Raw genomic sequence first — 18,806 nt, 5'->3', positions numbered from 1 at the left:
TGTTAAACAAAACCCTATAGCCTGTCGAACATCACCCTGGAGCCTGTCGAGCATCACCCTGTAGCCTGTCGAACATCACCCTGTAGCCTGTCGAACATCACCTTGTAGCCTGTCGAACATCACCCTGTAGCCTGTCGAACATCACCCCGTAGCCTGTCGAACATCACCCGGTAGCCTGTCGAACATCACCCTGGAGCCTGTCGAACATCACCCCGTAGCCTGTCGAACATCACCCCGTAGCCTGTCGAACATCACCCCGTAGCCTGTCGAACATCACCCTGTAGCCTGTCGAACATCACCCCGTAGCCTGTCGAACATCACCCTGTAGCCTGTCGAACATCACCCTGTAGCCTGTCGAACATCACCCCGTAGCCTGTCAAACATCACCTAGTAGCCTGTTAAACAAAACCCTATAGCCTGTCGAACATCACCCTGGAGCCTGTCGAGCATCACCCTGTAGCCTGTCGAACATCACCCTGTAGCCTGTCGAACATCACCTTGTAGCCTGTCGAACATCACCCTGTAGCCTGTCGAACATCACCCCGTAGCCTGTCGAACATCACCCGGTAGCCTGTCGAACATCACCCTGGAGCCTGTCGAACATCACCCCGTAGCCTGTCGAACATCACCCCGTAGCCTGTCGAACATCACCCCGTAGCCTGTCGAACATCACCCTGTAGCCTGTCGAACATCACCCCGTAGCCTGTCGAACATCACCCTGTAGCCTGTCGAACATCACCCCGTAGCCTGTCGAACATCACCTTGTAGCCTGTCGAACATCACCCCGTAGCCTGTCGAACATCACCCCGTAGCCTGTCGAACATCACCTTGTAGCCTGTCGAACATCACCTTGTAGCCTGTCGAACATCACCCTGGAGCCTGTCGAACATCACCCCGTAGCCTGTCGAACATCACCCCGTAGCCTGTCGAACATCAACCCGTAGCCTGTCGAACATCACCCTGTAGCCTGTCGAACATCACCCCGTAGCCTGTCGAACATCACCCTGTAGCCTGTCGAACATCACCCCGTAGCCTGTCGAACATCACCTTGTAGCCTGTCGAACATCACCCCGTAGCCTGTCGAACATCACCCCGTAGCCTGTCGAACATCACCTTGTAGCCTGTCGAACATCACCTTGTAGCCTGTCGAACATCACCCTGGAGCCTGTCGAACATCACCCCGTAGCCTGTCGAACATCACCCCGTAGCCTGTCGAACATCACCCTGGAGCCTGTCGAACATCACCCCGTAGCCTGTCAAACATCACCTAGTAGCCTGTTAAACAAAACCCTATAGCCTGTCGAACATCACCCCGTAGCCTGTCGAACATCACCCTGGAGCCTGTCGAACATCACCTAGTAGCCTGTTAAACAAAACCCTATAGCCTGTCGAACATCACCCTGTAGCCTGTCGAACATCACCTTGTAGCCTGTCGAACATCACCCTGGAGCCTGTCGAGCATCACCCTGGAGCCTGTCGAACATCATCTTGTAGCCTGTCGAACATCACCCCGTAGCCTGTCGAACATCACCCTGGAGCCTGTCGAACATCACCTTGTAGCCTGTCGAACATCACCCTGGAGCCTGTCGCACATCACCCTGGAGCCTGTCGCACATCACCCTGTAGCCTGCGTACTTCGAACATCACCCTGTAGGCTGCGTGCATTGAAAATCACGTTGTTCATTTCTGTAGGCTATAGGTTGCTTACATGAGATTAACTGTTTTGCTCTGTCTGTTTTAAAGTGAAAAGGCTATCGAAAAAGTTATTATTATATTTGTATCTTAGTTTCACCAATCTTTTTGAATAAAGGTGAAATACCAGGATATATTTGGGGTCACGCTGCTACCTTCCAGGACACCAATGGGGTCAGACTGCCTTCCCTCCAGGACACCAATGGGTCACACAGCTACCAACAAGTGCTCAGCATATGTGGGAACTCCTTCAAGACGGCTGGAAAAGCATTCCAGGTGAAGCTGGTTGGCGGAATGCCAAGACTGTGCAAAGCCTAGATGTGGATTTCAGCCCAATTACAAGGAATAGCCTGCAGTTGGAAACGTGACGCAAATCTACCAATGAAAAAAACAGCACACAGGCCTTCACAATATTTAAAATACAATCAAGGGAAAAACAAAATACTTCCTGTATATAACCATGTTATTTTCTACTTCCTGTATATAACCATGTTATTTTCTACTTCCTGTATATAACCATGTTATTTTATACTCCCTGTATATAGCCATGTTATTTAATACTTCCTGTATATAGCCTTGTTATTTTATACTCCCTGTATATAGCCATGTTATTTAATACTCCCTGTATATAGCCATGTTATTTAATACTTCCTGTATATAGCCTTGTTATTTTATACTCCCTGTATATAGCCATGTTATTTTATACTTCCTGTATATAACCATGTTATTTTATACTCCCTGTATATAGCCATGTTATTTAATACTTCCTGTATATAGCCTTGTTATTTTCTACTCCCTGTATATAACCATGTTATTACCTGGTACTCCCTGTATATAGCCATGTTATTACCTGGTACTTCCTGTATATAACCATGTTATTACCTGGTACTCCCTGTATATAGCCATGTTATTACCGGGTACTTCCTGTATATAGCCATGTTACTACCTGGTACTTCATGTATATAGCCTTGTTGTTTTATACTCCCTGTATATAGCCATATTATTACTACTCATTATTGTTATTCGTTATTCACTGTGCATTTATTCCTCGTGTCACTATTTCTATATAATATATATATCTTTATCTTTCTCTCTGCATTGTTGGAAAAGGGCCCGTATGTAAGCATTTCACTGTTCGTCTACACCTGTTGTTTACGAAACACGTGACAAATACAATTTGATTTGATTTGATTCAGCCTGAGAAAACAAGAAACAGTGAAGGTCACTGGAGCATAATACACAATGTCACCATGACTACCTTTAATTATTATTTATCCCTGATTTTACCAGGTCAGATGACTGAGAAAACATTCTCATTTACAGCAACGACGTGGGGAATAGTTACAGGGGAGAGGAGGGGGGATGAATGAGCCAATTGGAAGGTGGGATTGATTTCTTGGCCGTGATGGTATGAGGGCCAGATTGGGAATTTAGCCAGGACACCCCTACTCTTACAATAAGTACCATGGGATCTTTAGTGACCACAGAGAGTCAGGACACCCGTTTAACATCCCATCCAAAAGACAACACCCTACACAGGGCAATGTCCCCAATCACTGCCCTGGGGCATTGGGACACCTACCCCACTAGAGCTTTAATCTGAATCCTTTCATCTTAACGCCCTGTGTAATCATCAGTGTGTCTGTCTCACTCTGACTGCAAGACCTGGACCGTGTGTGTGTTTGTGTCCAGGCCCGACCAGCTATGACGCAGGCCTTGGTGTAACAGAGAGCCCTGTGGACAGACAGCATCCTCCCTCAGCCTCAGCCTCAGCCTCAAAGCACTTCTTGTCTTCATGTGTCTGTCATCCTCCAGCAGAACCCAATGCCTAATCAAAGGCCAGGGAGAGAAAAAGAAAAGAGAGAACGAGAGGAGAGGAGAGGGGGAGAAGAGAAGAGGAGAGGGGGAGAAGAGGAGAGGGGGAGAAGAGGAGAGGAGAGGAGAAGAGAGGGGGAGAAGAGGAGAGGGGGGAGAAGAGGAGAGGGGGAGGAGAGGAGAGGGGGAGAAGAGGAGAGTAGAGGGGGAGAAGAGGAGAGGAGGGACCTGAAAGGGTGATAGAGAGAGTGAGATTAGCCAGTTCAGTGAAAAGACGAGAGACAACATACCTCTTTATGTGATGAGGTAGGGAGGGGTGAGGGAGGGAGGGAGGGAGGGGTGATGGGAGGGGTGAGGGAAGGAGGGAGGGGTGATGGGAGGGAGGGAGGGGTGATGTGAGGGAGGGAGGGAGGGGTGATGGGAGGGGTGAGGGAGGGAGGGAGGGGTGATGGGAGGGAGGGAGGGAGGGAGCAGGTCTAGCCGGGGCATCTGTCTTCCAACAGTGTGATATGAAAGGTTGCCATGGCAACGTCCCTGGTTCCCTGGATCGTAAATAAACAACCTTTCCAACCTGATCTGATCTGAGAAACACAACCTTCAGTTGAGCCCCAGTGGAAAGTCCCAGTGGAGGAGTGAGAGGGACTGCTGCTGTCATTAAAACCCAATGCCAACAATTACTAAAGAGGGCAGCAGCTGTAGCTTAAAGGCAATACAACCAGGTTCCAGGTAACATGTAACCTAGACCATCCTTTCAGTAGCACACACAGCCAGACTTTGTTAGACGGGTGATGTTACAGCCAGTCTATGTTAGATGGGTGATGTCACAGCCAGACTTTGTTAGACGGGGGATGTTACAGCCAGTCTTTGTTAGATGGGTGATGTCACAGCCAGTCTTTGTTAGATGAGTGATGTCACAGCCAGTCATTGTTAGATGGGTGATGTCACAGCCAGTCATTGTTAGATGGGTGATGTCACAGCCAGTCTTTGTTAGATGGGTGATGTCACAGCCAGTCTTTGTTAGATGGGTGATGTCACAGCCAGTCTTTGTTAGATGGGGGATGTCACAGCCAGTCTTTGTTAGATGGGTGATGTCATAGTCAGTCTTTGTTAGATGGGTGATGTCACAGTCAGTCTTTGTTAGATGGGGGATGTCACAGCCAGTCTTTGTTAAATGGGTGATGTCACAGTCAGTCTTTGTTAGATGGGTGATGTCACAGCCAGTCGTTGTTAGATGGGTGATGTCACAGCCAGTCATTGTTAGATGGGTGATGTCACAGCCAGTCTTTGTCAGATGGGTGATGTCACAGCCAGTCTTTGTCAGATGGGTGATGTCACAGCCAGTCTTTGTCAGATGGGTGATGTCACAGCCAGTCTTTGTCAGATGGGTGATGTCACAGCCAGTCTTTGTTAGATGGGTGATGCCACAGCCAGTCATTGTTAGATGGGTGATGTCACAGCCAGTTTTTGTTAAATGGGTGATGCCACGGCCAGTCTTTGTTAGATGTGTGATGTCACTGCCAGTCATTGTTAGATGGGTGATGTCACAGCCAGTCTTTGTCAGATGGGTGATGTCACAGCCAGTCTTTGTTAGATGGGTGATGTCACAGCCAGTAATTGTTAGATGGGTGATGTCACGGCCAGTCTTTGTTAGATGTGTGATGTCACTGCCAGTCATTGTTAGATGGGTGATGTCTAAGCCAGTCTTTGTTAGATGGGTGATGCCACAGCCAGTCTTTGTTATTTGTGTGATGTCACAGCCAGTCATTGTTAGATGGGTGATGTCACAGCCAGTCTTTGTTAGATGGGTGATGTCACAGCCAGTCTTTGTTAGATTTGTGATGTCTCAGCCAGTCATTGTTAGATGGGTGATGTCACAGCCAGTCTTTGTCAGATGGGTGATGTCACAGCCAGTCATTGTTAGATGGGTGATGTCACAGCCAGTCGTTGTCAGATGGGTGATGTCACAGCCAGTCTTTGTTAGATGGGTGATGTCACAGCCAGTCTTTGTCAGATGGGTGATGTCACAGCCAGTCTTTGATAGATGGGTGATGTCACAGCCAGTCTTTGTCAGATGGGTGATGTCACAGCCAGTCTTTGTCAGATGGGTGATGTCACAGCCAGTCTTTGTTAGATGGGTGATGTCAGAGCCAGTCTTTGTTAGACGGGTGATATCACAGCCAGTCTTTGTTAGATGGGTGATGTCACAGTCAGTCTTTGTTAGATGGGGGATGTCACAGCCAGTCTTTGTCAGATGGGTGATGTCACAGCCAGTCTTTGTTAGATGGGTGATGTCACAGCCAGTCTTTGTTAGATGGGTGATGTCACAGCCAGTCTTTGTTAGATGGGTGATGTCACAGCCAGTCTTTGTTAGATGGGGGATGTCACAGCCAGTCTTTGTTAGATGGGTGATGTCACAGCCAGTCTTTGTTAGATGGGTGATGTCACAGCCAGTCTTTGTTAGACGGGTGATATCACAGCCAGTCTTTGTTAGATGGGTGATGTCACAGTCAGTCTTTGTTAGATGGGGGATGTCACAGCCAGTCTTTGTTAGATGGGGGATGTCACAGCCAGTCTTTGTCAGATGGGTGATGTCACAGCCAGTCTTTGTTAGATGGGTGATGTCACAGCCAGTCTTTGTTAGATGGGTGATGTCACAGCCAGTCTTTGTTAGATGGGTGATGTCACAGCCAGTCTTTGTTAGATGGGGGATGTCACAGCCAGTCTTTTATAGATGGGTGATGTCACAGCCTGTCTTTGTTAGATGGGTGATGTCACAGCCAGTCTTTGTTAGACGGGTGATATCACAGCCAGTCTTTGTTAGATGGGTGATGTCACAGTCAGTCTTTGTTAGATGGGGGATGTCACAGCCAGTCTTTGTTAGATGGGTGATGTCACAGCCAGTCTTTGTTAGATGGGTGATGTCACAGCCAGTCTTTGTTAGATGGGTGATGTCACAGCCAGTCTTTGTTAGATGGTTGATGTCACAGCCAGTCTTTGTTAGATGGGGGATGTCACAGCCAGTCTTTGTTAGATGGGTGATGTCACAGTCAGTCTTTGTTAGATGGGTGATGTCACAGTCAGTCTTTGTTAGATGGGGGATGTCACAGCCAGTCTTTGTTAAATGGTTGATGTCACAGTCAGTCTTTGTTAGATGGGTGATGTCACAGCCAGTCTTTGTTAGATGGGTGATGTCACAGCCAGTCTTTGTTAGATGGGTGATGTCACAGCCAGTCATTGTTAGATGGGTGATGTCACAGCCAGTCTTTGTCAGATGGGTGATGTCACAGCCAGTCTTTGTCAGATGGGTGTTGTCACAGCCAGTCTTTGTCAGATGGTTGATGTCACAGCCAGTCTATGTTAGATGGGTGATGTCACAGCCAGTCTTTGTTAGATGGGTGATGCCACAGCCAGTCATTGTTAGATGGGTGATGTCACAGCCAGTTTTTGTTAAATGGGTGATGCCACGGCCAGTCTTTGTTAGATGGGTGATGTCACAGCCAGTCATTGTTAGATGGGTGATGTCACGGCCAGTCTTTGTTAGATGTGTGATGTCACTGCCAGTCATTGTTAGATGGGTGATGTCACAGCCAGTCTTTGTTAGATGGGTGATGTCACAGCCAGTGTTTGTTAGATGGGTGATGCCACAGCCAGTCTTTGTTAGATGGGTGATGTCACAGCCAGTCTTTGTTAGATGGGTGATGTCACAGCCAGTCTTTGTTAGATTTGTGATGTCTTAGCCAGTCATTGTTAGATGGGGGATGTCACAGCCAGTCTTTGTCAGATGGGTGATGTCACAGCCAGTCATTGTTAGATGGGTGATGTCACAGCCAGTCGTTGTCAGATGGGTGATGTCACAGCCAGTCTTTGTTAGATGGGTGATGTCACAGCCAGTCTTTGTCAGATGGGTGATGTCACAGCCAGTCTTTGTTAGATGGGTGATGTCACAGCCAGTCTTTGTCAGATGGGTGATGTCACAGCCAGTTTTTGTCAGATGGGTGATGTCACAGCCAGTCTTTGTTAGATGAGTGATGTCACAGCCAGTCTTTGTTAGATGGGTGATGTCACAGCCAGTCTTTGTTAGATGAGTGATGTCACAGACAGTCTTTGCTAGATGGGTGATGTCACAGCCAGTCATTGTTAGATGGGTGATGTCACAGCCAGTCTTTGTCAGATGGGTGATGTCACAGCCAGTCTTTGTTAGATGGGTGATGTCACAGCCAGTCTTTGTCAGATGGGTGATGTCACAGCCAGTCTTTGTTAGATGGGTGATGTCACAGCCAGTCTTTGTCAGATGGGTGATGTCACAGCCAGTCTTTGTCAGATGGGTGATGTCACAGCCAGTCTTTGTTAGATGAGTGATGTCACAGCCAGTCTTTGTTAGATGGGTGATGTCACAGCCAGTCTTTGTTAGATGAGTGATGTCACAGACAGTCTTTGCTAGATGGGTGATGTCACAGACAGTCTTTGTTAGATGGGTGATGTCACAGCCAGTCTTTGTTAGATGGGTGATGTCACAGCCAGTCTTTGTTAGATGAGTGATGTCACAGACAGTCTTTGCTAGATGGGTGATGTCACAGCCAGTCATTGTTATATGGGTGATGTCACAGTGTTGGAAGGTTGAGGAGATTACCCAGCAGTCCCTGTCTCTGCCCCAGGCTAGAGGCTGATTTCTAATCTGCTCTGGTAATATCCCTGAAACAATGACTCTGTCGCGGTGGTGAGTCGGACAATATTTAACAGATGCCTCAGACACCAGAAGCACAACTCAGTACAGGGACAAATCCTTCTAAACCGCTCTGCTTCAAGCTATATCTGGGAGAGCCAAGGTTATGTCTTGAGAATGGAAATGTCCTCTATGTTTAAAGTCACACGCACAGGTCTGCCGGACGTGGTTTGTGACTCTGAGCAGATGTGACATCCTTCCATCTCCGGTGTGTCTCCCTCAGCCTCCACACTATTACAGCACCTTGGCTAAGCTCCAGCTAGGACATGCTATGGTCAGATACATGGAGATGGGTTCTATCTGGACTAACTGGTGTCTGTCTGGAGTCACTGGTTTCTGTCTGGAGTCACTGGGTTCTGTCTGGAGTCACTGGGTTCTGTCTGGAGTCACTGGGTTCTGTCTGGAGTCACTGGGTTCTGTCTGGAGTCACTGGGTTCTGTCTGGAGTCACTGGGTTCTGTCTGGAGTCACTGGGTTCTGTCTGGAGTCACTGGGTTCTGTCTGGAGTCACTGGTTTCTGTCTGGAGTCACTGGTTTCTGTCTGGAGTCACTGGGTTCTGTCTGGAGTCACTGGTTTCTGTCTGGAGTCACTGGTGTCTGTCTGGAGTCACTGGGTTCTGTCTGGAGTCACTGGGTTCTGTCTGGAGTCACTGGGTTCTGTCTGGAGTCACTGGGTTCTGTCTGGAGTCACTGGGTTCTGTCTGGAGTCACTGGGTTCTGTCTGGAGTCACTGGGTTCTGTCTGGAGTCACTGGTTTTTGTCTGGAGTCACTGGGTTCTGTCTGGAGTCACTGGTGTCTGTCCTCTGACTGCAGGAAATAGTTTCTGTCCTCTGACTGCAGGAAATAGTTTCTGTCCTCTGACTGCAGGAAATGGTTTCTGTCCTCTGACTGCAGGAAATGGTTTCTGTCCTCTGACTGCAGGAAATGGTTTCTGTCCTCTGACTGCAGGAAATGGTTTCTGTCCTCTGTCTGCAGTAAATGGTTTCTGTCCTCTGACTGCAGGAAATGGTTTCTGTCCTCTGACTGCAGGAAATGGTTTCTGTCCTCTGACTGCAGGAAATGGTTTCTGTCCTCTGACTGCAGGAAATGGTTTCTGTCCTCTGACTGCAGGAAATGGTTTCTGTCCTCTGACTGCAGGAAATGGTTTCTGTCCTCTGACTGCAGGAAATGGTTTCTGTCCTCTGACTGCAGTAAATGGTTTCTGTCCTCTGACTGCAGGAAGTAGTTTCTGTCCTCTGTCTGCAGGAAATGGTTTCTGTCCATATATTACCGTTTACTGGGAATTTATTTCCTTCACACAGCAATGGTGGGGAAACGGGGCTGGACGGAACCAAAGCAAAGAAAGTTAAAGTAAAAGAGTCCTCTCTCCTACCTTACCTGCCTACCCACTACTTACCTAACCTTAACGACACCTGGCGCGCTAACCAAAATACAGGGGACGGTCCGCCCAGGTCTTACCTAGTGTGCATCGACCTAGAGTACATACTTCGGGTATATGTATGCCCATAGGCCTCTTGCCTAAGCACTCCCAAGGTGCCTTCCCCTTCCCCCCTGGGAACAAAAACAGAATAATTACAAACTTTAAAGTGAACAATTTCAATAATCACAAACACAGTCCTTTTGGCAAACACATAGCTCAGCAGGACCGGCTACAAAATCGTTTACAAAAACGTATACAGACCAACAACGAAACACAGGACATACAAAGAAGCTCCCTCCTAACAACGAAACACAGGACATACAAAGAAGCTCCCTCCTAACAACGAAACACAGGACATACAAAGAAGCTCCCTCCTAACAAAGGAACACGAGCTTTTATCCAGATGCAGCAGGAGTCGGTAATTGGAGACAGCTGTATCTCCTGACGAGAGGGCGGGACCAGAGCTCCAATCTGCAATGGGGCCGACCAATCAGCTGCTTGGGGGAATCCAGGAAGCCATTTCCTGAAATACACAGAGACATATACACAAACCCACAACACAGAACCTGGGGAACATAACAGTCTGCTACCTCTGTAATCCTCATGCCGTTTCGACGGCTGCGGCGAGCACTCGCTTTTGAAACGCTCTGGTTCACCTGGAACTGCAGAGACCTACCTGCCTGTATCAATCATCCCCCACCTCACCCCTGCCTCCACCTGAATCAGGCCAACACGGACAGGGATAGGCAGAGGGGGAGGCGGGGGACAGGGGGAGCTGTTGTCATGAGGGAGGTATACATTAAATAAAGGAAGATAAAACATTGAAACCTTCAAATAACATGGTGTGATGGAGGGATGAGGGAAGAGTAGAGGACAAGTCAGACACATGGTATGATGGAGGGATGAGGGGAGAGTAGAGGACAAGTCAGACACATGGTGTGATGGAGGGATGAGGGGAGAGTAGAGGACAAGTCAGACACATGGTGTGATGGAGGGATGAGGGGAGAGTAGAGGACAAGTCAGACACATGGTGTGATGGAGGGATGAGGGAGAGTAGAGGACAAGTCAGACACATGGTGTGATGGAGGGATGAGGGGAGAGTAGAGGACAAGTCAGACACATGGTGTGATGGAGGGATGAGGGGAGAGTAGAGGACAAGTCAGACACATGGTGTGATGGAGGGATGAGGGACGAGTAGAGGACAAGTCAGACACATGGTGTGATGGAGGGATGAGGGACGAGTAGAGGACAAGTCAGACACATGGTGTGATGGAGGGATGAGGGAGAGTAGAGGACAAGTCAGACACATGGTGTGATGGTGGGATGAGGGGAGAGTAGAGGACAAGTCAGACACATGGTGTGATGGAGGGATGAGGGGAGAGTAGAGGACAAGTCAGACACATGGTGTGATGGAGGGATGAGGGGAGAGTAGAGGACAAGTCAGACACATGGTGTGATGGAGGGATGAGGGAGAGTAGAGGACAAGTCAGACACATGGTGTGATGGAGGGATGAGGGGAGAGTAGAGGACAAGTCAGACACATGGTGTGATGGAGGGATGAGGGAAGAGTAGAGGACAAGTCAGACACATGGTGTGATGGAGGGATGAGGGGAGAGTAGAGGACAAGTCAGACACATAGTGTGATGGAGGGATGAGGGACGAGTAGATTATTCATGTTGTTAAAAAATAACCTGTAGAAAAACCCTCACCAACACCTGTCTCCGAGTCGACTGACTACAAGGTGAAGCTCTTTTTCATGGTCCTTCAAGATAAAAAATGCCATATATCAATTTATGTTCTGGTGCCTGTGTGTGTGTGAGTGTGTGCATTTGTGTGTGAGTGTATATTTGTGTGTGGGTGTGTGTCTGAATTGTGCAGGGTTGAGTGTATCGCAGCACCTTAGTATTCAAGGCATCTTCTGGATGATACGAGAGACAAGACAATCCTCTCTTTATCTCCCCAAGCACCAGCTGTGTAGACACACACACACACACACACCCACATACATCCACACACACACACACACACACACACACACACACACACACACACACACACACACACACACACACACACACACACACACACACACACACACACACACACACACACACACACACACACACACACACACACACACACACACACACACACACACACACACACACCACACACACACACACACACACCACACACACACACACACCACACACACACACACACACACATTGACATGGCACAACCAAACTTATATAATTGAGGAGTTGCTGGGCAACTCTCTTCTCTCTTTCTATGACTTTTGCTCTCCCACCTCTCTACCCCACTTTCTAACCTCTCACCTCTCCACCCCACTCTCTCACCTCTCCACCCCACTCTCTCACCTCTCCACCCCACTCTCTCACCTCTCCACCCCACTCTCTCACCTCTCCACCCCACTCTCTCACCTCTCCACCCCACTCTCTCACCTCTCCACCCCACTCTCTCACCTCTCCACCCCACTCTCTCACCTCTCCACCCCACTCTCTGACATCTGACCTCTCCACCCCACTCTCTGACCGCTTACCTCTCCACCCCACTCTCTGACATCTCACCTCTCCACCCCACTCTCTGACATCTCACCTCTCCACCCCACTCTCCCACCTCTCTACCCCACTCTCTGACATCTGACCTCTCCACCCCACTCTCTGACCTCTCACCTCTCCACCCCACTCTCTGACCGCTCACCTCTCCACCCCACTCTCTGACCTCTCCACCCCACTCTCTGACATCTCACCTCTCCACCCCACTCTCTGACCGCTCACCTCTCCACCCCACTCTCTCACCTCTCCACCCCACTCTCTGACCTCTCACCTCTCCACCCTACTCTCTGACCGCTTATCTCTCCACCCCACTCTCTGACATCTCACCTCTCCACCCCACTCTCTGACATCTCACCTCTCCACCCCACTCTCTGACATCTCACCTCTCCACCCCACTCTCTGACATCTCACCTCTCCACCCCACTCTCTGACCGCTCACCTCTCCACCCCACTCTCTGACATCTCACCTCTCCACCCCACTCTCTGACATCTCACCTCTCCACCCCACTCTCTGACATCTCACCTCTCCACCCCACTCTCTGACATCTCACCTCTCCACCCCACTCTCTGACATCTCACCTCTCCACCCCACTCTCTGACCGCTCACCTCTCCACCCCACTCTCTGACCTCTCCACCCCACTCTCTGACATCTCACGTCTCCACCCCACTCTCTGACATCTCACCTCTCCACCCCACTCTCTGACCTCTCCACCCCACTCTCTGACCGCTCACCTCTCCACCCCACTCTCTGACCTCTCCACCCCACTCTCTGACATCTCTCCTCTCCACCCCACTCTCTGACCGCTCACCTCTCCACCCCACTCTCTGACCGCTCACCTCTCCACCCCACTCTCTGACCTCTCACCTCTCCACCCCACTCTCTGACCGCTTACCTCTCCACCCCACTCTCTGACATCTCACCTCTCCACCCCACTCTCTGACATCTCACCTCTCCACCCCACTCTCTGACATCTCACCTCTCCACCCCACTCTCTGACCGCTCACCTCTCCACCCCACTCTCTGACCTCTCCACCCCACTCTCTGACCTCTCACCTCTCCACCCCACTCTCTGACCTCTCCACCCCACTCTCTGACCGCTCACCTCTCCACCCCACTCTCTCACCTCTCCACCCCACTCTCTCACCTCTCCACCCCACTCTCTGACCTCTCCACCCCACTCTCTGACCTCTCACCTCTCCACCCCACTCTCTGACCTCTCCACCCCACTCTCTGACCGCTCACCTCTCCACCCCACTCTCTGACCTCTCCACCCCACTCTCTGACCTCTCCACCCCACTCTCTCACCTCTCCACCCCACTCTCTCACCTCTCCACCCCACTCTCTCACCTCTCCACCCCACTCTCTGACCTCTCCACCCCACTCTCTGACCTCTCACCTCTCCACCCCACTCTCTGACCTCTCCACCCCACTCTCTGACCGCTCACCTCTCCACCCCACTCTCTGACCTCTCCACCCCACTCTCTGACCTCTCCTCTCCACCCCACTCTCTCACCTCTCCACCCCACTCTCTCACCTCTCCACCCCACTCTCTCACCTCTCCACCCCACTCTCTGACCTCTCACCTCTCCACCCCACTCTCTGACCTCTCACCTCTCCACCCCACTCTCTGACCTCTCCACCCCACTCTCTGACCGCTCACCTCTCCACCCCACTCTCTGACCTCTCCACCCCACTCTCTGACCTCTCCACCCCACTCTCTCACCTCTCCACCCCACTCTCTCACCTCTCCACCCCACTCTCTCACCTCTCCACCCCACTCTCTGACCTCTCCACCCCACTCTCTGACCTCTCACCTCTCCACCCCACTCTCTGACCTCTCCACCCCACTCTCTGACCTCTCCACCCCACTCTCTGACCTCTCCACCCCACTCTCTGACCTCTGACCTCTCCACCCCACTCTCTGACCTCTCACCTTTCTTTGTAGCCATCACATAATGACCGTACTGAGTACTGGCCCTTCAAAACGTGTCCATGCACCCCGATACATGTCAGACATGCTTTAAGTTATGTACCCAGTAGGTCCCTCTGGTCCTCTGGCCTTTTAATTACCGCAAAGCCTAGGACCAAGAGGCATGGAGAGACAGCCTTTAGTTATCCCAAAGCCAAGGACCAAGAGGCATGGAGAGACAGCCTTTTAACTATCCCAAAGCCTAGGACCAAGAGGCATGGAGAGACAGCCTTCTAACTATCCCAAAGCCTAGGACCAAGAGGCATGGAGAGACAGCCTTTTAACTATCCCAAAGCCTAGGACCAAGAGGCATGGAGAGGTAGCCTTATAACTATCCCAAAGCCTAGGACCAAGAGACATGGAGAGGCAGCCTTATAACTATCCCAAAGCCCAGGACCAAGAGGCATGGAGAGGTAGCCTTATAACTATCCCAAAGCCTAGGACCAAGAGACATGGAGAGGTAGCCTTATAACTATCCCAAAGCCCAGGACCAAGAGGCATGGAGAGGTAGCCTTATAACTATCCCAAAGCCTAGGACCAAGAGGCATGGAGAGACAGCCTTCTAACTATCCCAAAGCCTAGGACCAAGAGGCATGGAGAGATAGCCTTATAACTATCCCAAAGCCTAGGACCAAGAGGCATGGAGAGACAGCCTTTTAACTATCCCAAAGCCTAGGACCAAGAGGCATGGAGAGATAGCCTTATAACTATCCCAAAGCCTAGGACCAAGAGACATGGAAGGGTAGCCTTATAACTATCCCAAAGCCCAGGACCAAGAGGCATGGAGAGGTAGCCTTATAACTATCCCAAAGCCTAGGACCAAGAGGCATGGAGAGACAGCCTTCTAACTATCCCAAAGCCTAGGACCAAGAGGCATGGAGAGATAGCCTTATAACTATCCCAAAGCCTAGGACCAAGAGGCATGGAGAGACAGCCTTTTAACTATCCCAAAGCCTAGGACCAAGAGGCATGGAGAGATAGCCTTATAACTATCCCAAAGCCTAGGACCAAGAGGCATGGAGAGACAGCCTTTTAACTATCCCAAAGCCCAGGACCAAGAGGCATGGAGAGGTAGCCTTATAACTATCCCAAAGCCTAGGACCAAGAGGCATGGAGAGGTAGCCTTTTAACTATCCCAAAGCCTAGGACCAAGAGGCATGGAGAGACTGCCTTTTAACTATCCCAACGCCTAGGACCAAGAGGCATGGAGAGACAGCCTTTTAACTATCCCAAAGCCTAGGACCAAGAGGCATGGAGAGACAGCCTTTTAACTATCTCAAAGCCTAGGACCACGAGGCATGGAGAGACAGCCTTTTAACTATCCCAAAGCCAAAGACCACGAGGCATGGAGAGACAGCCTTTTAACTATCCCAAAGCCAAGGACCAAGAGGCATGGAGAGACAGCCTTTTAACTATCCCAAAGCCTAGGACCACGAGGCATGGAGAGACAGCCTTTTAACTATCCCAAAGCCAAGGACCAAGAGGCATGGAGAGACAGCCTTTTAACTATCCCAAAGCCAAGGACCAAGAGGCATGGAGAGACAGCCTTTTAACTATCCCAAAGCCTAGGACCACGAGGCATGGAGAGACAGCCTTTTAACTATCCCAAAGCCAAGGACCAAGAGGCATGGAGAGACAGCCTTTTAACTATCCCAAAGCCTAGGACCAAGAGGCATGGAGAGACAGCCTTTTAACTATCCCAAAGACTAGGACCAAGAGGCATGGAGAGACAGCCTTCTAACTATCCCAAAGCCTAGGACCAAGAGGCATGGAGAGACAGCCTTTTAACTATCCCAAAGCCTAGGACCACGAGGCATGGAGAGACAGCCTTTTAACTATCCCAAAGCCTAGGACCAAGAGGCATGGAGAGACAGCCTTTTAACTATCCCAAAGCCAAGGACCACGAGGCATGGAGAGACAGCCTTTTAACTATCCCAAAGCCTAGGACCAAGAGGCATGGAGAGACAGCCTTTTAACTATCCCAAAGCCAAGGACCAAGAGGCATGGGAAGACAGCCTTTTAACTATCCCAAAACCTAGGACCAAGAGGCACGGAGAGACAGCCTTTTAACTATCCCAAAGCCTAGGACCAAGAGGCATGGAGAGACAACCTTTTAACTATCCCAAAGCCTAGGACCAAGAGGCATGGAGAGACAACCTTTTAACTATCCCAAAGCCTAGGACCAAGAGGCATGGAGAGACAACCTTTTAACTATCCCAAAGCCTAGGACCAAGAGGCATGGAGAGACAGCCTTATAACTATCCCAAAGCCCAGGACCAAGAGGCATGGAGAGGTAGCCTTATAACTATCCCAAAGCCCAGGACCAAGAGGCATGGAGAGATAGCCTTATAACTATCCCAAAGCCTAGGACCAAGAGGCATGGAGAGACAGCCTTTTAACTATCCCAAAGCCCAGGACCAAGAGGCATGGAGAGGTAGCCTTATAACTATCCCAAAGCCTAGGACCAAGAGGCATGGAGAGGTAGCCTTTTAACTATCCCAACGCCTAGGACCAAGAGGCATGGAGAGACAGCCTTTTAACTACCCCAAAGCCTAGGACCAAGAGGCATGGAGAGACTGCCTTTTAACTATCCCAACGCCTAGGACCAAGAGGCATGGAGAGACAGCCTTTTAACTATCCCAAAGCCTAGGACCAAGAGGCATGGAGAGACAGCCTTTTAACTATCTCAAAGCCTAGGACCACGAGGCATGGAGAGACAGCCTTTTAACTATCCCAAAGCCAAAGACCACGAGGCATGGAGAGACAGCCTTTTAACTATCCCAAAGCCAAGGACCAAGAGGCATGGAGAGACAGCCTTTTAACTATCCCAAAGCCTAGGACCACGAGGCATGGAGAGACAGCCTTTTAACTATCCCAAAGCCAAGGACCAAGAGGCATGGAGAGACAGCCTTTTAACTATCCCAAAGCCAAGGACCAAGAGGCATGGAGAGACAGCCTTTTAACTATCCCAAAGCCTAGGACCACGAGGCATGGAGAGACAGCCTTTTAACTATCCCAAAGCCAAGGACCAAGAGGCATGGAGAGACAGCCTTTTAACTATCCCAAAGCCTAGGACCAAGAGGCATGGAGAGACAGCCTTTTAACTATCCCAAAGACTAGGACCAAGAGGCATGGAGAGACAGCCTTCTAACTATCCCAAAGCCTAGGACCAAGAGGCATGGAGAGACAGCCTTTTAACTATCCCAAAGCCAAGGACCACGAGGCATGGAGAGACAGCCTTTTAACTATCCCAAAGCCTAGGACCAAGAGGCATGGAGAGACAGCCTTTTAACTATCCCAAAGCCAAGGACCACGAGGCATGGAGAGACAGCCTTTTAACTATCCCAAAGCCTAGGACCAAGAGGCATGGAGAGACAGCCTTTTAACTATCCCAAAGCCTAGGACCAAGAGGCATGGGAAGACAGCCTTTTAACTATCCCAAAACCTAGGACCAAGAGGCACGGAGAGACAGCCTTTTAACTATCCCAAAGCCTAGGACCAAGAGGCATGGAGAGACAACCTTTTAACTATCCCAAAGCCTAGGACCAAGAGGCATGGAGAGACAACCTTTTAACTATCCCAAAGCCTAGGACCAAGAGGCATGGAGAGACAACCTTTTAACTATCCCAAAGCCTAGGACCAAGAGGCATGGAGAGACAGCCTTTTAACTATCCCAAAGCCTAGGACCAAGAGGCATGGAGAGATAGCCTTATAACTATCCCAAAGCCTAGGACCAAGAGGCATGGAGAGACAGCCTTTTAACTATCCCAAAGCCTAGGACCAAGAGGCATGGAGAGATAGCCTTATAACTATCCCAAAGCCTAGGACCAAGGGCCATGGAGAGACAGCCTTATAACTATCCCAAAGCCAAGGACCACGAGGCATGGAGAGACAGCCTTATAACTATCCCAAAGCCTAGGACCAAGAGGCATGGAGAGACAACCTTTTAACTATCCCAAAGCCTAGGACCAAGAGGCATGGAGAGGCAGCCTTATAACTATCCCAAAGCCTAGGACCAAGGGGCATGGAGAGACAGCCTTATAACTATCCCAAAGCCTAGGACCAAGAGGCATGGAGAGACAGCCTTTTAACTATCCCAAAGCCTAGGACCAAGAGGCATGGAGAGACAACCTTTTAACTATCCCAAAGCCTAGGACCAAGAGGCATGGAGAGACAGTCTTTTAACTATCCCAAAGCCTAGGACCAAGAGGCATGGAGAGACAACCTTTTAACTATCCCAAAGCCTAGGACCAAGAGGCATGGAGAGACAGCCTTTTAACTATCCCAAAGCCTAGGACCAAGAGGCATGGAGAGATAGCCTTATAACTATCCCAAAGCCTAGGACCAAGAGGCATGGAGAGACAGCCTTTTAACTATCCCAAAGCCTAGGACCAAGAGGCATGGAGAGATAGCCTTATAACTATCCCAAAGCCTAGGACCAAGGGGCATGGAGAGACAGCCTTATAACTATCCCAAAGCCAAGGACCACGAGGCATGGAGAGACAGCCTTATAACTATCCCAAAGCCTAGGACCAAGAGGCATGGAGAGACAACCTTTTAACTATCCCAAAGCCTAGGACCAAGAGGCATGGAGAGGCAGCCTTAT

The sequence above is a fragment of the Salvelinus alpinus genome, chromosome 3, assembly GCF_045679555.1.
Source record: "Salvelinus alpinus chromosome 3, SLU_Salpinus.1, whole genome shotgun sequence".
NCBI classification, from domain to species: domain Eukaryota; kingdom Metazoa; phylum Chordata; class Actinopteri; order Salmoniformes; family Salmonidae; genus Salvelinus; species Salvelinus alpinus.
This window is presented reverse-complemented; position numbering follows the sequence as displayed.